The sequence below is a fragment of the Erinaceus europaeus genome, chromosome 3 (assembly GCF_950295315.1).
Source record: "Erinaceus europaeus chromosome 3, mEriEur2.1, whole genome shotgun sequence".
Lineage (NCBI taxonomy): Eukaryota > Metazoa > Chordata > Mammalia > Eulipotyphla > Erinaceidae > Erinaceus > Erinaceus europaeus.
In genome coordinates, this window is record NC_080164.1 from 50,318,517 (window position 1) to 50,342,088 (window position 23,572).

Below are 23,572 nucleotides of genomic sequence, written 5' to 3' on the forward strand. Positions count from 1 at the left end.
TGCTTAAGAAACTTAAACACTTTCATACCCTTAATCATTTCACAAGCATGCTTCAAAATAAGGGACTTTTAAATAATAAGATAAATGTATTGAGTGTTTTTGTTAATATTATCGTTGTTTTTATTACCACCAGAGCACTGCTTAGCTCTGATTGGTGGTGGTGTTGGGGACTGAACCTAGGACTTTGGAGCCTCAGGCATGACACTCTCTTGCATAACCATTATGCTGTCTCCTCTGCCTTTGTTATTATTTCTAAGGCAACTAGCATCTAGAGGTGAAATCTATGTATGATCTCAGTGATTTCAGGTTCCTCCAGGGCAGGAAGGATATTCGAATCTTCTTTCCTGAAATAGCACAGTAAGTGCTATGTGACAATGCTTAATAAGTTGACTTATTTATTAGTTGCTATACCATAACATCCCAACAAATTGACACTTTTTAAAAAACTACCTGTCTTCCTGAATACAGTTATTCATTGGGTACCTTTTTGTTTGTTTGGTTGGTTGGTTTTGTTTTTTTCATTTTTTTTCTTTTATTTATTGTTTAAGAATTTATTTATTTATTTATTCATGAGAGAGATAGGAGGAGAGAAAGTACCAGACATCACTCTGGTACATGTGCCGCTAGGGATTGAACTCAGGACCTCATGCTTGAGATTACAATGTTTTATCCACTGTGCCACCTCCTAGGTCACTGTTTTTTCTTTATGAAGCTTTTTCCATCTATACTTTAGTTAATGCACGTGGCACAAAGCACAAGGACCAGCGTGAGGATACTGGTTCCAGGCCCTGGCTCCCTACCTGCAGGGGAGTTGCTTCACAGGCGGTGAAGCAGGTCTGCAGGCCTCTATCTTTCTCTCCCCCTCTCTGTCTTCCCCTCCTCTCTCCATTTCTCTCTGTCCTATCCAACAACGATGACATCAATAACAACAATAATAAATACAACAACAATAAAAACAAGGGCAACAAAAGGGAAATAAATAAATATACTTTAACATATGCTTTTTAAATATGTATTTATTCCCTTTTGTTGCCCTTGTTGTTTTAGTTATTATTGTTGCAGTTGTTGGATAGGACAGATGGAAATGGAGAGGGGGAGAGAAAGACACCTGCAGACCTGCTTCACCACCTGTAAAGCGACTCCCCTGCAGGTGGGGAGCCTGGGGCTAGAACCAGGATCTTTCTGCCGGTCCTTGCGCTTTGCGCTACCTGCGCTTAACCCACTGCACTACCGCCTGGCTCCCTAATATATGCTTTTGAATATACTTTAGATCCTCATTATTTTTCTTTTCTTTTTATTTATGTATCATTTATTTATTCTTTCCCTCCAGAGTTATTTCTGGGGTTCGGTGCCTACCCTTCGAATCTACTGCTCCTGGAGGCCGTATTTCCAATTTTGTTGCCCTTGTTGTCATTATTATTATTGTTGTCATTGCTGTTGTTGTTGGATAGGACGGAGAGATATCGAGAGAGGAGGGGAGACAAAGGGGGAGAGAAAGACACCGGCAGACCTGCTTCACCGCCAGTGAAGCGACCACCCGTGCAATTGGGGAGCTGGGGGCTCAAACCAGGATCCGTAAACCTGATCTTGCGCTTTGCTGCCATGTATGCTTAACCCGCTGCGCTACTGCCTGTCCACTCCCCCCATTACTTTTCATGTTTGCCTGAGACTCTTTTTACTACCATGATATTATCACCCACCTGCTACAAAAGTGTGTCCCCACGTCTATTCTTTAGTCTTTGAACTTTTATGCCCATCTACCTGCTAAGCCATCTCCATAAAAAGATTTCTACCCATAGCGCAGTGGGTTAAATGCACGTGGCGCAAAGCGCAAGGACCCGCATAAGGATCCCCGTTCAAGACCCCGGCTCCCCACCTACAGGGAAGTCGCTTCACAAGCAGTAAGGCAGGTCTGCAGGTGTCTTTCTCTTCCCCTCTCTGTCTTCCTCTCTTTTCTCCATTTCTCCTCTGTCCTATCCAACAACGACGACATCAACAACAAAAATAACTACAACAATAAAAAAAGGGCAACAAAAGGGAATAAATAAATACTAAAAAAATATATGTTTACCTCAGGGAGTCGGGAGGTAGCGCAGGTGGCACAAAGCACAAGGACCCCATAAGGATTCCAGTTCCAGGCCCTGGCTCCCCACCTGAAGGTGAGTCACTTCACAGACAGTGAAGCAGGTCTGCAGGTGTCTTTCTCTTTCCCTCTTTGTCTTTCCCTCCTCTCTCCATTTCTCTCTGTCTGATCCAACAACAACGACATCAGTAACTACAACAATAAAACAACAAGGGCAACAAAAGGGAATAAATAAATAAATACTAATTTTTTTAAATATGTCTACCTCAACCAAATAGTTCATAATCAAACTCTTCATCTCTCTACCAAACCTCCTACTCATTCACTAATCTCAACTGTAGTAGGTATAACTGCAACCATCCATACTATAAATCTAAAGAGTTACCTATTCTAGTTTCTTCTTCTCCTCCACATCTCCTTTTCTCTAACACTATCTTTCCAAATAGACTTCTTATTTATTTTTACTTTGAATATTTCCCAAATAAATATCTCTTCTTGTTATCTTACTAATACTGATTTCTCTTCTTATATATGCCCTCACCACAATTAGTTTCAAAACAGTTCAATTACACTAGACTATAAACTCCACGAGAACAGGAACTGATGTCAGTTTATGCATCTTAGCATTCTGACTACCAAGCACAGTGCCCAAAAATTTGTCTGAGATATACAAAATATTTGCTGAATTTATGAATGGTTCTCCACTGGCCACAGAATTCAATCTAAGGCCCTTACCCAGATATACAAAGTCCAAATGACCTATCCCCTAGAGATGATACCTCTTCTTCTTCCTCGCTTTCTACCATTTGATTTTTGGTATGTATGTCTGTTTGCTACTCTGAGCCCAAGTTCATTCTTTTCTGCTGCCTGAGAAGCATTACTCTATCTTACTTATCACATGTCCAGCCCTGATTACCTCCTAATTTCTGAGACACAGATACAGCTTCTCTGAGAAAGCTTTCCCAGATATATGTGCACACACATACATTTGTGCACACATGGACAAGGGGAGACACACACACACATACACACACACATCTGTTAGCCATCTCACCACTGTGAACTTGGAACACTTCATGCACAACCCTGTCATTTTATTCTCACACTGTATGTGATACATATTGTAACTGCTAGTCTATACTGTAACTGTTCTAAAGTCCTGAACTATAATATATCTTATTGATACTTATTTCATATAGAAAAATTCTATTCTATACTAGGTGTAAGATATCTTTAAATGAATAAATAAATAATTGAAGTGATACAACAACTATCTCTGTGATAAAGTATCAGTAATACTGTGGTCACCTATATTAAATATCACATCAAAAAGACTTAATACAATTTAAAAATAGTGCACACTCTTGCTCACATCATAAACATATGCTAACATTTACAATTAAAATATGATATTTGAGTTGAAACATACCCCAGTTTGAAATCTAGTCTTAGATCATTTATAACCTCTGTCACTTTTAATGTCCTTCTCTATAAACAGCGGTTAAAAAAAAGCCTTCATAAGCATCACATATGTACACTGAGGAGTAGGCAGCAAACACTCACAAATGGCAGCTATCATAGTTCTTGATGAAACCCCAAGACTGACCTAGTCAACCCTGAAGTGTCTCCCTACAAGTGTGCTCTGTTTATAGACTGGGAAAGAACGGTTAACCTGAGCTGCCTCCTGTACAGAATGGTAGGCCTTGGGCTACCTCCCAGATGGTGTGCTCAGGGAATGCAAAATGATCTTATTTTCCCCTTCAAACAAGATTATTTTACAGGTGTTTTACCCCCCATAAATTCAAATTAATATTTATATATCACTTCAAAGTACACAAAGGTCTTTGACATATTTTCTCACTGGATCATTCATCACCACACTACAATGTTAAAAATAGTGTGTGTCTGTGGAGGAGGAGAAGTTCTTTAAAATTTCTGTCCTAGGAAATCAGGCGGTAGTGCAGCAGGTTAAGCGCATGTGACACAAAGAGCAAGAACTAGCATAAGGATTCCGGTTCAGCCCCCGGCTCCCCACCTGCAGGGGAGTCGCTTCACAGGCAGTGATGCAGGTCTGCAGGTGTCTATCTTTCTCTCCCCGTCTCTTCCATTTCTCTCTGTCCTATCCAACAATGAAGACAGACAATACTAATAACTACAACAATAAAACAACAAGGGCAACAAAAAAGGAATAAATAAATAAATATTTTAAAAATTTCTATCCTAATAGTCCTTTTCAAATAGGTGGATAACTGAGAATATGGTGATACTGCCTTAAAGAGGTCAGCTAGTAGCTTTGACAAAAAAATAATAATAATTTAAAAAATCAGTGTTCAGTCTGAAATTACTATGCACCTGTCAATAGGAAGTTTTGTTTCTTGGGCGAGGTAATTTATTCTCTCAAATCCTTAGGGCCTTTTTTAGTACACAGTCTCTAGTGGCCTGAAAAAGCCACCTCTATGCAAAAATGGCTCATCTAGTCCCTCCAAACCAAAGAAGTCATCAGTCTACATGGAGAATATGCCAAAGTGCAGGATACTCCAACGTACACATACTCACATTTCCACATATGCACATATCTGTGCATACACACACACACACACACACACACACACACACACACACACACACACCATGCTTATCCATGAAGCACAGTGGGTAGGATCACTGAATTCCACCATCCCACACAACCAGAGCCATCATATGTCAACTACTCCTCCTCCCTTTAACTTGCCTCTACCGAAACACTGCTTCTAAGTGTCCTTAAAGGTACACAAACCCAGTAGATCTGATTCTTATACACCTTTCAATCGATGTTGCCATCTGAGGAAAAGAAAACAGACCCACAGATAAAGATAGGTGCTGCTCTGATCACTTCCATGGAATGTGTCATCATAAACCCATGTGTGGGCCTCTACAGGACTTTGACCTTAATGGAGAACAGCAATGACAGGAGCTACCCCATTTTCCAAAGGGAGGCTGGTTTATCCCACCACGCCACTTGAGGAAGACTGGTGCTAAAATGAATATAGCCTAGAATGTTCCTAGCTGAGACCATGGACTGAAAGGTTAGACTGACAAGGACACAAAGGTTACAACAGGCTCCTGTGCTAAATATGAATAGAAACGGGCCCTAGGTTACATCAATGAGGTTAACAGTTAACAATACTTATATACTTTCCTCATGTTTGGGGGCTACTCTCTGCCCTAATCCAACCTTCTAGCCCTATTTTCAACTCTGACACCATCTTTTCAGACAATACTTTGAGTATTGCATGTTAGCTAACAGACAAAAATTATTAAAGTCATGTCCCCCCTTGGAATATACCTAAAATAGATTTCCTAGCTTCTTCCCACATGAAGACCCTAATTTCATCTGCTGTGTTCCTACCTTTGGGTTCCTACATATTAAACATTTTGTCTTGCTTTATATCTTACCACCTTTTGGCCACCATGTTGCAGATACTACCATGATTTCATCCTGACTACCCCGGGCAGATGACCTCACCAATGTGTCCTAGAAACTCACCTCTCCAGTACCCTACCCCACTAGGGAAAGACAGAAACAGGCTGGGGGTATGTCCAGCAAAGAAACAATTACAGAAGCCAAGTTTTCTACCTCCTGCACCCCATAAAGAATTTTGACTCATACTTCCAGAGGGATAAAGAACAGAGAAGTTTCCAATGGAAGGGATGGGTCTTGGGATTCTAGTGGTGGGAACTATATGAAATTATACCCCTGTTTTCTTACAATCTTCTTTTCTTTTCTTTTATTTAAAATTTTTATTATATTTATTTACTTATTAGATAGAGACAGCCAGAAATCAAGAGGGAAGGGGGAGATATAAAAAAGAGAGACAGACACCTGCAGCACTGCTTCTTTACTTGCAAAGTTTTCCCCTACAGGTGGGGACTAGGGCTAGAATCCAGGTCCTTGCACATTGTAACACGTGTGTTCAACCAGGTTTGCCACTACCCAGCCTCTACTACAATCTTGTTAGTTATTATTAAGTCACTAATAATTTTTTTTAAATGATAGGTACTGCTATGAGAAAGGGATACATGCTTAGTATGTATGTTGATGCTTAGTGTTGATGTTGAGAAACATGAGGTCCTGAGATTATTTAAATTTGATATGCTGACACTCTTAGTTTCTATCCTTACTGGCACATTGTACCACAGTATGGGACTCTAGGGAAGGAGGGGAAGAGAGGAAACTGGGGGAGTGGGGTAGTTTAGGGATCTCATATGATGGTAGAAAAGGTCCTAAGTTGGGCGTGAAAGTGCTTTGCAGACACACCCATTGTAGAGATATGAGAAGTTGTGCGCATGTGTCAACAATTGTACTGTAATCCACTAACTCCCTGAATAATTTTTTAATTAATAAAATTTTATATTTAAAATTAGTGAGCATGGTCTTATAAACCATTACTTATTCACCAATACAAACGTAGAAAATAAAAAAGTTAAATAAATATTGTGACAGCTTGATAACCAAGATTTACCTATAATCATTCAACTGGCTCAACCAACAAACACACCTACAATTTTTCACAGTCACAGATATAATTGATTAATCTCAAAACATACTTCCTGAGGCTACTCAATTTCAAATTCATATAATTCAAAAAAAATCATAAAATTCCTGACTTGAATTTCTAGCAATCTCTAAAAATATTAAACAAATTTTATTTACCTATGTATATTTTGAGCACTATATTTTGATTTTTCTTTTTCTTTCTTTTTAAATTTTTTATTATATTTATTTATTGGATAGAGACAGCCAGAAATCGAGAGGGAAGGAGGAGATAGAAAGACAAAGAGAGGGAGTCGGGCTGTAGCACAGCGAGTTAAGCGCAGGTGGCGCAAAGCACAAGGACAGGTGTAAGGACCCCGGTTCAAGCCCCCAGCTTCCCACCTGCAGGGGAGTTGTTTCACAAGCGGTGAAGCAGGTCTGCAGGTGTCTATCTTTCTCTCCCCCCTCTGTCTTCCCCTTCTCTCTCCGTTTCTCTCTGTTCTATCCAACAACAATGACATCAATGATGGCTACAACAATAAAAAAAAAACAGCAAGGGCAACAAAAGGGAATAAATAAATAATAATAAATATTAAAAAAAAAGACAAAGAGACAAAGAGACAGAGAGACACCTGCAGCCCTGCTTCACCACTTGCAAAGCTTTCCCCTTGCAGGTGAGGACCAGGGGCTTGAACCTGGGTCCTTGAGCACTGTAACATGTACACTCAACCAGGTGCGTCACCACCCGGTCCCTTATTTATTTTTTCTTAACATTTATTTATATATTCCCTTTTGTTGCCCTCGTTTTACTGTTGTAGTTATTATTGTTGTTGCTGTTATTGATGTCATTGTTGTTGGACAGGACAGAGAGAAATGGAGAGAGGAGGGGAAGACAGAGAGGGGGAGAGAAAGATAGACACCTGCAGACCTGCTTCACTGCATGTGAAGCGACTCCCCTGCAGGTGGGGAGTCGGGGGTTCGAACCGGAATCCTTACACCAGCCCTTGTGCTTTGCTCCACCTACATTTAACCCGCTGCACTACCGCCCGACTCCCATTTTGTTTCATTTTAACTCAGTGAAACAACCATCTTAGCTTTTAGTTTTTGGATAGTCTTAGATTTCAAAGCTCACAGATCAGCTCACCAGTCTGCACCCATGAAGCAGACCCAGGGGCCACCTTCAAATGTGCATAGGAATGATCTGAAGGTAAAAACTGTTCTCATTACAAACTCTTTCATGCTAAAAGACTGCAAAGTAAAGAAGCAACTGCTAGGCAGACCTGTCTGGAACTTGAGCACCCCGGGTGGTAGCCCACATATCCCTTTTAGGGGATGGCCCACATTCTACAAGATTATCAACATTACACAATTCTTTGACCTCCGTCTACTCTCTTCCTTTTCAGCATTTCCTTCCTCCCTTCCCTGCGCCTGCCCACCCCCTACTCCTCTTGCCCCTGCCAAGTCAACAAGCCTGCCAGGATGCTTGTTGAGTCCCTTTTTAATGCAGGGATAAAATGTGCTTATTACCCTATTTAATAGAGGCCTGCAGGGCAATTTTCGTGACTCAGGGCAGATGGTAAATTAGTGGTGAGACAATGGAAATCCAACATCCCTTCTCAGAATCTGTGGCTCTCACCAACATGCCACACTTCCTCTTCTCACAGTTTCAGCCCTACTGTATTTGCCATTATGAATTGCTGATCTAGAAATGCATCTCGATTATTTCTTTTTTTAATACATATATATTTATTTTTTTACATTTATTTACTTTCCCTTTTGTTGCCCTTGTTGTTTTTCATTGTTGTTGTAGTTATTATTGTTGTTGTTACTGATGTCGTCGTTGTTAGGACAGAGAGAAATGGGGAGAGGAGAGGTAGACAGAGAGGGGGAGAGAAAGATAGACACCTGCAGACTTGCTTCACCGCCTGTGAAGCGACTCCCCTGCAGGTGGGAAGCCAGGGGCTCAACCCGGATCCTTACACTGGTCCTTGCGCTTTGCACCACGTGCGCTTAACCCGCTGTGCTACTGCCCAACTCCCTCGGTTATTTCTTAGCTGCGTTCACTATATTGGCACCAGTCAGTACCATCACACACAGGATAGGTGTGTCTATCTCGGTGTCAGATAGGGTAGATTTCCAAAACTTTCAGCTAAGCAACTCTGATGTATTGTTTTAAGTACATATTTAAAATACATTTTAAATTCTAACATATATATTTTTCATGGTCATATGGTAGCGGTAGGGCGTTTGTGTAGGCAGAGATAGCATCTGTTAAATTGAGTTCTATATTTCCCAGCTCTCACGTACCACAAATAAAACCTACAAAAATGATAATTTTTCAAGCACTGAATCCTCTATCTCTGTGTAATGAGGCATGCAGAGAGGAGGAGAAGAATTTTTGTGCTTTTTTGCCTTTGGTGAAAATTCTCCAAGGAATAATTTCATCTTTAAATGAAAAGTTTTGTATCAGGTGATTGTATGAGCTCCAGTAATCTCTGAAGCCTGGGGCTCATGATGGAAAGTGTACATGTGTATAATAATACACACATGTACATGAAGAATATGGCAAAAGAAGGTGGAAAAACTCATTTTAATGTGTTTAACACCATGATGATAAAGAGCTAATGCAGTCTGACATTTTGTAATCATACTAGCATGGCTCAGGAAGTGGTACAGTGGAAGGAGTATTGGACTCTCAAGCATGAGGTCCCTGATCTATCCCTGGCATTGTATATGTCAGGATAATGCCCTGGTTCTTTCTCTCCTCCCATTTCTAACTCTCATCAATAAGATAAATAAATGAATATTAAGGATAAAAAAATCTACTTGTCCTTAAATATTGACTATTCTTCTGCAAGCTTCCATGCTTACTGGCTTTTTTTTTTTTTTTTAATACTTGGGGAACTAGGCAGTGGCACACAGTAGAGAGCACATGTTACAATGCTGAGGGTGGGAAGCTTTATGTTCAGTGAGACATGTATTGCAGGTTATCACGCATTCCCCCTCTCCATTTCTCTGTCTCTATCCAAAATAAATATTTTTTTCACTCAAGATTGTCTGCTGTAGCAGGTCATATAGGCAGTCATACTAGGGGGCTCAGACTATACACTGTAGGTCACTTTCCCAATGTTCCTTCAAATCATACTTTTCCATAACCTGGTATCTTCTACATCTCAAGTCTCATGCCCATAATTCATTAGTAATATACATCTCAAGACTATACTTTCAGGGATCATTTCTATAGTATGTAATATACCTCTTTTAATTATTTCATGCATAAATTTCAAAATGAATCAATGGTAATGCTAACAAAAGTCTGTAGCTATAACCCTTCCCTCCAAAATATTTTTACAAAAATATTCCTGACGAAACCCATGCAGTTTTCTACAAGGAGAATCGGTACCAGAAACCATGCCTGATTTTCTACAAGGAGAATCGGTACCAGAACTATCTCACATTGATGCCACTGTGATCCTGGAAGATCACTGATGGGGTAAGTACATTGGAATAAGTTACAAAGAGAAAATACTAAGCACAACCAAAAAGAAACACCATTGGCTAACTGCTCATAAAATCACAAATTTAGGTAGCAAATGAATAAAGTCAAAATTACTCAAGTGTACTAAATGTTCAGTGTTATAGAAGAAAATATGGTAAGTAGAAGAGAAGATAAAACTTTATAACACTAATTCATACCACCACAAGTATTAATAAAGGTATTTATGTCTTATAACCTTTCTTTTTCATATATCACTCTACTATAATTGGCATGTAATTAACAAAACCAAATTCCTATATGATGTTTTTTTTAATGACTCTTCATGCTTCTATTGCTTAAATCATACAACCTGTGAATATGTTAGTTAAATGTTTAAAAAAAATCTTTCAGTGTTGAGTGGGGAGACAACATAATAGTTATACAAAAGACTTTCATGCTTGAGACTCTGATGTCGCAGATTCAATTCCCAGAAAAATTCCCAGCACCACTTTAAGCCAGAGCTGAGCAGTGCTCTGGTTTTTACCTGGTACTTACTGATACCTATCTCTATCTCTCTAAATAAATAATGTATTAATTAAATAAAAATAAAGTATCTAATGCAGTCAATACTGTTATAAAGTCAAATATTTGTGACTAAATATTTCAAGTCATACTCTTAATTTATCTACTTAGATTTTTCCCTTTCTTTCTTTCTTTCTTTCTTTCTCTCTTTTTCTTTCAACTCTTTGTTTCTTATTTCCCTTTTTTTCCAGAGCACTGCTCAGCTCTGGTTTATGGTTGGGCTGAAGATGGAACCTGGAACCTCAGAATTTCAGGCATGAAAGGCTTTTTGCAGAACCATTATGCTATCTCTCCAGTCCTGCTAAGATTTTTCTACTGAAATTCAGATTATTTTTCTGTCATTTGTATTTGGAAGTGGTAAAATAATCTGTTAAACTAAATGCTAGCATATCTGTTGTGATAAAAATCTTTTTTCCCCAATGTTTTTATTTTACATCTGTAGCTCAGTGTTCAGTATGCTTCATTCCACAGATTAAGACAAAATAAACTCAATAGTGTCTTATATAAAACCACACAATTTTTCTAGGCAGTCATCCTAGTAAAAAGAACATCTGATATCATAGTAATATTATATACCTAGTACAAGTAGATAATAAGACTCTTTAGTAAACTGGACCTTAACCATGAAACATTTGTACTCAGAACTGTGAGGGAAAGTACTTAGATTTGAACATAACTGTATTTGATGTTTAACCTAAAGAGCAAATCTGTAGTGATTCACTGTACTATCTCAGCCACACATCTAAGCATCCATACCCTTGTACAAGTTGGTGAAATCAGAGTAGTGACTCCTCATAACAAAAGCTAAAAGAGGGTGTTTCTTAAATGCTATGATAGTAAAAAAAAAATTTTTTTTAATTCTATAAAATGCCTGATAGTTCTTCCATGAATCAAATTCATATTGTTGAAGGTTAGTCAGAATATAAAAGATAAAAATACTACTTTATATATAGTTTATTTAGGGCATAGTAGTCTAGATGCTTTGTATGCATTCTTACTTAGTTCTCAGGATAGCTCCATGAGGTGTGTTCTATTATCCTCATGTAATAGAGGGTGAACAAGTCTCAAGGAGATGGAGGGATTTAACCTCTCACAGAGAGCCTACATTCAAATACTGGTACTCTAAATCTAAATTCTGTCTACTTTTGGGATACAGCCAGCCTGAAAGTTTAAGATCAAAACAGTTCTTTGCTTTTTCTCAAGTGTTTCTGAAATTTTCTCTTTTCTAATTCTAAGTTCTCAAGTTAGAATTCCACAGTTTGCCTATGAGAAGAAAAAAAAATTAATATGTAATTTTTGTTTTGTTCTATCTAGTATTACATTTTCAATAAATGAATCAAGACAATTTACATTTATCATTGATCTCTAGAGTTAGCAATACAGTATTTTCTTCTTTTTTAAGGGCATTTTCTTATTCCTGTGGTTTTTGCTAGATGCATTTCCAGCTTTTTATATTTTCAATCAAATTTTGTGTTTTAAGTATCTGTCATTCCTCAAGGATTTCTGAAATTTTAAGCTCTCTTTGAGTGTTAAATTTAGAAGTAGAAAAAAAAAAAAAGAATACTCCCTTTTCTTCATTACTTTGTCTTAGATAAAATTATCTGATGAAATTTCCTTAAAATATCCAGAAATTTATTTTGTTTTAGGTTCCTAGAATGATTCAAATCTCTATATTTAAAGGCATTTAATAGCCAATGCAACAGTTAAATCCAGAAGCAGGAGACAGAGTTGTATTGTCAGTGTAGCTTTTAAGAAATTCTAGTGTGGTCTGGGAAGTGGCTCAGTGGATAAAGGGTTGGACTCTCAAGCATGGGGTCCTGAGTTCAATACCTGGCAGCATATGTACCAGAGTGATGTCTGGTCCTTTCTCTCTCCTCCTCTCCCTCTCATTAATATTTATATTTTTAAAAAGGAATTCTAGTTACCAAGTCTGTTGGTGGCGCACTTGGCTAAGTGTACAAAATCATCACCTGCAAGGACTTGGGTTCAAGCTCTGGCTCCCCACCTGCAGAAGGGAAGCTTCACAATTGGTTAAGCAAGTCAGCAGGTATTCTATCTCTCTCTCTCTCTCTCCCTCTCTATCTTCCTCTCCCCTCACAATTTCTCTGTCATTTCAAATAAGATAGAATGAAAACAAAAGCAAAAAAGGGGGAGGGGATGGCCATTAGGAGCTGTGGATTATTAGTGCTGGCACCCAGCCCCAGCAATAACTCTAGAGCAATAAAATAATAATAATAATAAATAAATAAAAATTTAAAAAGAAATTCCAGTTAATCAGAACGCCATCCTTCAGCTATACCCCAATCTATGACTGTTAAGACTGCCTGTACTATTTTAACAGTTACAGAGTATATGGGGTATTAGAAGTATACTACCAGTGAAGAAAAGCTCCATAATTGATTTGCTAATGTTTCATTCTCTCTTTCTATTGGAATGTTCTTTACATGCCCTCAATAAATATTAAACACTCAAACAACTCACTATTAGGGTGGCAAGCAAACCTTTAGAATGTCGAAATAGTAGAGTGAAGAACAATACACCTAATTGAAATGGCAGGGTAATTTGGAAAATAAAATTGAGTTACTGCAAATTCCAAATTCCACAATAAAAATGTTTATACTCACTCAAATGCTGATTGTTAATTGGCTCTGAATGATTATTAGAGTAAAAAAATATTTGAACACTTAACAATACATTTAATATGCACAGAATAAACACAATCTACATGTTTCTATTACTTGGCACTAGGTAGTGCAGGGCCCAATGAAATTGATATTTCTGTTTATGATTTTGTTATTGAACACAGCTTATAAAATCTAAAACACAGTGGAAATATAAGAAACCCCAAGAAATAAACAAGTGTTAGATATATTCATAGAATATTATTATTTGGGAGTCGGGCGGTAGTGCAGTGGGTTAAGTGCAGGTGGCGCAAAGTTCAAGCCCCTGGCTCCCCACCTGCAGGGGAGTCACTTCGAAGGTGGTGAAGCAGGTCTGCAGGTGTCTGTCTTTCTCTCCCCCTCTCTGTCTTCCCCTCCTCTCTCTATTTCTCTCTGTCCTGTCCAACAATGAACAGCATCAACAATGGTAATAATAATAATAACCACAACGAGGCTACGGCAACAAGGGCAACAAAAGGGGGGAAAAATAGCCTTTCTTCCCCTCCTATCTCCATTTTTCTCTGTCCTGTCCAACAAGGACAACATCAACAACAACAACAATAATAAAACAACAAGGGCATCAAAAGAGAATAAACAAATAAATAAAATATTTTTAAAAGAATATTGTTATTCATATGTTTAAAATACATATTATTCAGAAGTTTTTTTTAAAGACTTTACTTATTTATTAATGAGAAAGATAGGAAGAGAGAGAGAGAAAGAACCAGACACCCCTCTGGTACATGTGCTGCCGGGGATTGAACTCAGGACCCCATGCTTGAGAGTCTAGTTCCTTAGCCACTACGCCACCTCCCAGACCACATATTCAGAAGATATTAAACACTTTTAGGACAGAGAAGTATCTGAGAGAAATGAAAGGACTAAATGATTCTGTTACTCAGTACCTTCTTGCTCAAATATATTATCACCAAGATTAATTCAAAATGCCTTCTTTGGCACATGCTCCAGCCAAAAAAAAAAAAAACTTTGAAAATGAAAATGGAAGAAAGCATTTGTATCTGCAGCTATGAAGTAAAATAATTAAGTGATCTGGGAGGTGGTGCAGTGATAAAGCATTGGACTCTCAAGCATGAGGTCCTGAGTTCCATCCCAGGCAGCACATGTGCTGGAGTGATGTCTGGTTCTTTCTCTCTCCTCCTATCCTTCTCATTAATAAATAAATAAAATCTTAAAAAAAAGAAAGAAAGAAAATGACTAATGACACTATGGTATAATATTTACCTATACACCTAGGGTAATCTTTATTATCTATCTACTTGAAACTATGCCACTTTGAGCAGAGATGCCACTTGTATCTCACAAAATAAATACTATATGTTCTTTAGAGCAATAGCATATTTCCCATAAATAATGTATACAATAGGCTATAAGTAAATAATGCATTTTTCTGAATTGCTCAAGAATGAAGGGCAAGATATCTACTTAAAAGTCTTATGAATGAATAATTTCAGATTAAATAATGATCAGTAGTAAGTTATCACCAAGTTTTAACACTAGAATATTCTTGAGTAGGCTTTGAAAACTCCTGATCTGGTAGGAACTTTCAATCAAACATTCCAAATAAACCAAAAAATAGCCTATTTAATTCTATTGTTTATGTTTCTATTTTGATTGTAGCATCATGGTTACATTGCTTTTTAGAAATCATTTTATTACAGAAATAATGACTTACAAGATAGTTGTTGTGACATGAGCACTATTTCTTATCTCTCCATGATAGGTGACTGTTTACCAACCCCACCACCAACTTAAGTTCCTTTTCACTATTATGCACTGAGTCCTTAATGCCCTCTCAACACCCTCCCCTCAAGAATCCCTGGCTTTGCTGCACCAGATATCATACCTTGTCCAACTTTTACACTGCTGCTTATGTAGACAGTGAAATAATTATCAATAGATTTTAAATGCTGGGTATAAAATTTTGTCCTATAAAACACATATGTTCTTCTTTCATATAAGTAAATTTAATACATAAGGATAAATATATATATATATATATATCCTTAAGAGCACTAGCATTTGTTAATTTTTTTAAATTTACATTGACAGAGGTCTAGCAGTAGTGCAGTGAGTTAAGCACACATGGCACAAAGCGCAAAGACTGGCACAGTAATCCCGGTTCTAGCTCCTGGCCCCCCACCTGCAGGGGGGCAGCTTCACAAGCAGTGAAGCAGGTCTGCAGGTATCTATCTTTCTCTCCCCTTCTCTGTCTTCCCCTCCTCTCTCGATTTCTCTCTGTCCTATTCAACAACAAGGATAATGATAAACAACAAGGTCAACAAATGGGGAAAAAAATAACCTCCAGGAGCAGTGGATTCATAGTGCAGGCACCGAGCCCCAGCAGTAACCCTGGAGGCAAAAATAAATAAATAAATATTTACATTGGCTGGGGCTGGGTGATGGTATGCCTGTTTGAGTGCACATGTTACAGTATGCAAGGACCAGGGTTCCAGTCCCCAGTCCTCACCTGTAGGGGGAAAGCTTTATGAGTGGTGAAACAGGGCTACAGGGGTCTTTGTCTCTCTCCCTCTATCACCCCCTACCCTCTCAAATTCTGGTTATTTCTATCCAATAAATAAAGATAATTAATTTTTTTAAAAAAAATTACATTGACAAACTGCTAGTATCAACTCTTAAACTCTTGAGAAACCCTATGCTCATACAGTCTTTCTCCATTATAAACAATGTGCCTTTAGTACTTTAGTACATTTAACACTTTTGATACTGTATATCATTTTGGTTGAAACTGAATTTTCAGATCACTAAAGAATTGTCTCTCAATTAAGAAAAAAAAAGCTATAGGTCACAGTTAATTGTAGCCTGTCTATCAAATTGAGTCAATGCTCAAGAATATATCAAAATAGTTATGGGGACAACTATAAGAGTTCCATTACCAAAAAATCATATTCATTGAGTCTCTAACATCTTTTAAAGAAGTCTTTGAAAATTTGAGGGACTAAGAAAACTCTAGATTTATATTAAAATATTCCCTTCATTGTCCTTTTGATAACTCCATGGGATTTCATTATAAACTTCATTTTCCAGAGCTTCATAATAGTCATAAACACATTTCACTTTAAAGAGTTTCTATAGGACATACTGTGCATACAAATGCAGAATAAAATGCAAATCGTGGAGGTCTGGGTCCAAATATAGACTATCAGTTATGAATAGAGTCACTGAAACAAACACTTAGCCCTTAAGAGAAAGAACAAGAAGGAACTGACATGAACCTTTATATCAAGTATTCATAGCTCTAGGGGAGGCAAGGAAAAATAAGTTTTCAGTTTTTTATCAAATTGTATAGTACAGGTTGGGAATGTTTGATTAATTTGCTCCCTACTCATTCCTGTCCAAAAGTAACATTTGCAATCTCAGGAAAACAAGCCCAAATGTGGGTAGCAACATACAACATCCTCAGATAGGGAAAAGAAACCTAGCAAACGAGTTCAAGATCAAATCCCATATAGAAGGCTTACTAACCAGTGAGGAAGACATATCAAACAGTGAGAAATGACCAGGAAAAAAAAAAAGATATTGTACTGCCTTTCTCAATTATAGTCAACAACCTAGATATATAGAACTAATAAATAATATATGAAATAACATGTTATAAAAGTATAAAAAAAACCCACAGAAATAGGAATTAGTCAGCAGTAACAATTCCAAGTAAACAGGGATTAATTTTTATAATTATTTACTTAATACTAGCTTCTAAATAAGCCAAAATAATCTATGTTTAAATCTATTTTAAATTTAAGAGTTTGTATTGTGTCAGAAATGAAAAATGTAGAAAGACTATAAAATGTTATTTAAACTTGTTAAACTCATAAAATGTTGCAGTCATTTTAAAATATTGCTTAGTAAACTTATTACTAGTAGTAGTCTCTCCTTTCTGTAGAAAAACATGATTTCATTTAAGACTTTTTAAAGCTATAACATTTTGAGGACATTGTGACGCAAGTGTAGTGCATTTGATTTTAGAGCAATAATATGTCACACTCAAAGATTTTTTTTTAATCTCATTGTATTGAATCCTATTAACTACAAGTAGAAACATGAAAACTGTCAGAAGAATCAATTGTAGAAATATATTTTTGAACTTTGTAAATAATAAAGTTTATTTTGCAACAGATTTATCCTTCACTACTTGATGCCATACACAGTAGATTATAAATCATGGAAAAGTCATAGTATGGGTTTTGCATATTAAATAAAGATAACTACACTATTCAGACTATAATTTTATTTAACTGTATATACTCATGATACCAATAAGCAACAAGTGTATAATTCAGTATATGAAGAGATAAGCTGTTTTTTTTCCACCAGAGAATAAATCATTTATGGGACATTTCAGTCAATTTTAGGATTCTATGCCAAGAAGTTTGGAAATAAAAAATAATTTCAAAAGATTTGCACCCTTGCATTTTTCCATTAAAGAAGATATTTCCTAAATCAAGAAATTATATTTGGCAAAAGAGTATTCAGAGAAGGAATCTAGTTAAATGGTGCCAATTGTTTTAATTCTATGCACATGGATGAATTAAATTGACTGAAATTGGATTCTAGTGACAAATATTTACATGAATATATTCTTGCTTGTTTTGCATGGTATCCTTTATATTATTTATTAAAATGTCAATTTTTATAAGGGTGGGGAATCCCTCAATTGCCTAATATAGATATACTTCCGGGAGAGGCTGTTTAAGGCTCTGAAAAGCTTCCCCAAATTCCTATAATCCAGAAATAATAGCACATTAAATTAAGGATACTTTAAGGGACTTCTTTCATCTTTTATACTACACAGATATACTCAACTGCTTGAATTTTTCAAAGCTGCTGTTATTCATGCAATGCTTGAATAGTAAACTATCCAGACTTTTACTGGATATTCAAAGTCAATTTTTGCAACTATTAAATTTTAAATTGGGAGATTATATTTTATGTGTTAGAGCCTAAGTTTTTAAACAGGTATTTTATTCTAATGCTTCCTGTTACATGAGTACACTAATTTCTACAATATTTACAACACTGTTGTTTAAGATTGGATTTTAAAGACCCTTTAAGTTTAGTGTCTGCATAACTGTTATATACACTGAGTTACATATATTTTATTTTTAAAAGTCATTCCCATAGGTTTATGTAAAATTTTAATTTTAATTATGTTTTACACTCAAAAGAAATGGCCAAAAACTTTGTTTCAATTATAACAAACTCAAGTACTACATGGCTGTAAACATTTTAGACTGTATAACAAAAATGACTAAAAATGATATCAGTTTACTATCCTTCAGCTAATTTCTCTGGTAGTGGAGTTAAATAATCTTGAATTATACATCTTCTTATGTTAAGTCCTATTTAACATTCATTGTTTGATCATTCCCCTGCTAGTCACTATCATGATTTGATTGTATGTCGACTTTCCTTTAAAAGTTTCTGTATACATACTTGGACTGTGTTTAATGACTAAAGATCATTTATTAAGACTTTAGCATTTCACATTTGCTTGACATATTTATATTTCATGAGAAAATATTGTTGTTGCAATGGAAAGCATAACATCACCACTATGAAAATACTTCATTTGAATTCATGTTGACAGTATTTCATTTATGACAAGTGTCTTAATGTAACTTGTTATGCATTCTTCAGTTTCTCTAACTCCACCTGTGAGAAAAGGTAAGCTAGTTATATAATAGTAGGTCCCATGGTAATACTTCAGCCTACCTGCTTGGCCTTAATAAATCTGTTTTTACTGTGGGACCACAAATAGTCTTTGTTTTTTAGGAGTATAGAGTTTTACTGCATAATTTTCTTTCTGTCACCCAGCAACAGCTGTGTTTTACATCTTTCAGACTATGGCAAATATTTTTTTATAGCAAACATTTTAACATTTAAACATACAATTGTTAGAAAATATGACTTAAATTTTGTTTATTTTCAAAGTTGGGCAATTATAGCATATTTCAGTTACTTTATCGAAAGCTGACCCATGATTTAATTTTTTCCTCTCCTCTTACTCTACTTTTGCTACTATTTAACTTTCTTCAATAAAATAAAAGCCTCTAACTTAGGACTTAGCAATAGAACACAAAACCACTCTATGTATTTCCAAATCATGAGCAATGGAGTCATTCTGATAGGAGAAGAATTGCTACTTTAATGACCTATTGCCACTGACTAGTGAAATCACTAAACAACAGTTATGGTGCTTTAGTTTATAAACAGTAACACAGGCACCACTGCTTCCCATTAACCATGGAACTTGCACTGGAGACTGCCAAAAGAAAGGGGAACTGAAGAAGTCAGACTCTAAGGATAGGAGATGCAGACATTGTGAAAAGGGAAAAACTTCTGTAGACTGAGACTTTTAGCAATCTGATTTCAACCTATCTGCAGACTAAAAGCCAATCAGAAGGTTAACAATGAAAACACACCTGGTAAACAACTAACTTTAATCCAAGAGATACTAAGCAATATAGGGCCTACAATGAACATCCCAATCAGCCAATATAAGTGACACTCAACACCTACCTTATTTAATCATCAAAGACACTCTAGATTTCTCTTCAAAAAGGGAATTAAGAATATGCTACGGGACCCAAACAGCAATCAGAAGTAAAGTTAAATGATCTTAAAATCTCATTACTTACAAAGCCTGAGTGGGTCAGGGATTAAAGCATTGAGATCCTATGAAGTATTTCCAATGTAAGTAAGATGTGTCCGTGTGCAAGCATTTTGCACAAACTACCTGAAAAAGTGTCTGTTTTAGTCCATCCCCCTGCTGTTTCAGTAGGTTTCTTATTTAATGGAAATAAATTAACTGTGTCTAGTAATAGTACCCCCCCCACACACACACAGACACAATAGCAGATCCAATTCATCCAGAAGACTATTCCTTGCCCTCCCCTCCCCATCCCTTGTCCTCACACCTTCCCAGAAAAGAAAGCTTAAAGTTCCCTTGCAATTATGTCCATTCTACTTTGGACAGAGGACTGGGGGGCATTTTTAGTCAAGAATTTGTTCACTTAATTTTTCTTTTTAAATCAAACTTTTAGAATCAACATTCTCAACTTTCAAAATAAAACAATCGCCACCAGGGTTCCCTAACCCACTTGGGAAGTAGACCAAAGGATCCAATGGCATCCGTATCCTCCAGGCCTGCAGAGTAGCATTTTTCAGCCACCTCTTCACTGGCTCCGCGACCTCCACTCCCTCAACACCCCCCTCTTCCCCTCTTCACCCCCACTCCGAGTTCACCAGCATTTGGCATTTAACTAGTCTAGCGGACGTGGCTTTCTGGTTCTCTCTCTGGGAGCCACATTACTTCTTTGCCGGAAGTCAGGCAAATCTGGATTAACATGCCACAGAGTGCCTATGTAGCCCGCTAGTCCCCGCCAGAGAGCTGTTAAATGAAGATTCAAGCCCCTCTCCATGCCTCCCTCTAGGGTACCTTGAATAAAAATTGCTACCCCAAAGGAACCTTTCTTGGCGTTTGCATAGTGTAGGCCGGCTAGTCTCCCTCTCCGGGAGAGGTGACCAGAATTGGCCACCAAAGGAGGCTGCCTCGAGGGTCCAAAGATTCATCCCTCAGCTCCTCTCTCGCTCTCTGTCTCTGTCTCCTGCTTCTTGAAATGGACAATTCTGAGATTCCAGGCTTCATTCAAAAGTAGAGCTTGTGAGTGGTCAGACTTTTCCCGCCTCACCCCTTTGGACGTCCACAATTCCATTCTGGGTCCCCAAAACACGCTCTCCACCTGCCCTAGGGTCTCAAACCCTCCTCTAAAGCCAGCTAGACTCAACCTTCGCCTTTGCACCTCGCACCCCGACCCCTCTCCCGGCCAGTTCAGGCGGCGAAGCCCGACTGCCCCCAGCAACCCTGTCCGTCCCCACTGGCTGGGCGCGGAGAGCTTCCTCCCGAGGCTAGAGCGCAGCGGTCGGGAGAGGGCGCCCGGGAGGCCAGCGGTGCCGAGAGGCGTCTCCCAGGCCGGAACCCCGGGTGCCTAAGGGACTGGGAGCGGGGAGGGGGTCTGGGTAGGAGATAGGGACGGGATTACGACTACTACTGGGGTCTTAATCTGGTGATAATGATAATTAATATAATAATAGTAACAATAATCCAACAACACTAATGGCCAAATGGCTTTCTGCCGGTTTAACCCTCCCGGGAACTCGACTGCTATCAGAGGTAGGTTGGCCTCAGGTCCCTGAGCGGGTGGCAACCTTCCTGCCCTCCAAGAAGACAGCAAAATAAAATAAACGGTGCCTCCAGCAGGCACGAAGGGGTGAGTAAGCTAAGCAGGCCCAGAGCTCGCACCACACTTGAAGCACCCAGGCCCGGGGCGCACAGTCTGCCTGGGTTCAAGCTGTCTGGGTCCTCCCTAGAGACAGGTGGCGAGGCCGTCCCACCCGGGCTGCATCCCCAGGCACCTTGCTAAGGTTTAGCACTTCCCGACGGACCCTGAATAGACTCCATCCGGGAGAACTGGCATCCAAGTTCTGAGCCTCCAGCCTGTTACCTCACTCCCACCTTCCAGGACAGGACATAGACCCACCAGCACCCCGCACTCGGTGAGCCCCTCTTCAAAGGGAGACCAAACACACTCATCCCTGACTCCCAGGAAGGGGACAATTAGAGAGAACAAACTTGAGTTCACCACCACCACCCTGCTGAGATCAAGAGAGGCTAGGGGTCAGGGAAGAGCACCCAAGTGCACTGGTCAACAGCGCCCCAAATCCAACTGCACCTGCTATGGCCACACCTAACTGGTGCCAAGGAGGGAAACACGTCCCATATTATACGTGAAAGAGCAGCATAAATACAAATTGCGACCCAATAGAATTGCCCACCAAAATGTATAATCTCAATTTAAGGGAACTGGTTTACAGAAGTTTACCAATGAAGAGGGGAGAACACAGTGTCATAGCACTTCTGCAGCCCCCTTCCACCCCACCCTACCCCCCTAAAAAACCCTCTGTAACTTTGGGGCTTCATCTTTGACTTTAATAAAATAATGATTCGTTGGGAAAATGGGGTATAAATCTTCATTTTGGAGGCAATTAAAGTGTTGATTCCATTCATGCCCCTAAGCGATTCTTGTAATTTGCTCAAATAGCTTTATGTACCCAGCACTCCGGAGCTTTTAGAATTCCATTTTCTAGTTAGGCTTGTTGGATTACAATTTTTATTCAACGGCAGCTACCAAGGGTTCTTAGTAGAATCTGCATTTAACTGCTCAAGGCTTTTTCAGGCTGAGTCAGGTGGGTGCCCCTCAGCCAGCAGGGCCAGGAACCTGAGTTGCCTGCAGGTTCCCAACCTTGGTAGTAGATCAGGCAGCGTGGGGGGGGGGGGTTATCTGACTGTTTGTGCACTGGTCTACACTGCCAAAAGTTTGCAATATAACAGATAATAAGACTGATGGATTTGGAACTTTTAAAGCTCCAATGAACCTGCCCTGCACTCCTCATGGGAAAAAAAGGGGGGAGTTTAGCTTCTACCCCAGGTTTATTCAGAGAAATCCAAGCTGAGAATTTATTTTAAGAGGGTCAGAGAAGAAAACTTTGAGATGACACCAAAACAGAGGAGTCAGGCATTCAAGCAAGAAGTCTGCAAGATAGTCACTGGCCAACAGTTAGCTTGGTAAATAATAATAATAATAATAATAAACTCTGCTTGACTGGTTGTCCTTTGACTTAACAAAAGCAAGCTGATTCCATCCCAAGACAGAATTCACAGGCCAAGTGAGAAAGAGAAACAACTCAGGATCTTTGACTTATGTATGGAGAGGCATAGGAAGCTTTCGACCTAAACCTCTAGAGCCTGGCTACAATTCACAGCAGAGCTGTCCTGAGAACTGTTTCATCTCACCCACTCCTCATGTTGTCGCTTTCATAGCATTTTCACAACTCCGTGGACTAACTCAGAGACACACCAAAAGAGAGCAAAGAGAGCACTGGGAGCAAACAGTAGTTTGGGGGTGATAAGAGACAAAACACACACACATACACACACCAACTCCAAATAAAAGTCATTCCCACTCAACAATCCAGCAGAAGGGGGCCTAAAAGGGAAGAGGTGATTGAAGGGAGGTGAAGCCAGTAAAGGCTGACAATTGTATGTGAAGGCTATAGGAGTCCCAGCCCCACCCCCCATTCCAAGGGGGTGTGTGGGGTGCCCCAAACACTGACACTCCAATAAGCTGTCAACCCCGAGGGCCCAGAAAACATACCAG

At 38.6% G+C, this 23,572-nt stretch overlaps 1 protein-coding gene across 3 annotated transcripts in view; it reads right to left on the reverse strand.

Moving 5' to 3' along the window:
- Window positions 1-23,572, reverse strand: part of MEIS1 (Meis homeobox 1) — a 167,428-nt gene that overhangs the window by 134,979 nt on the left and 8,877 nt on the right. The window lies entirely within an intron of this gene.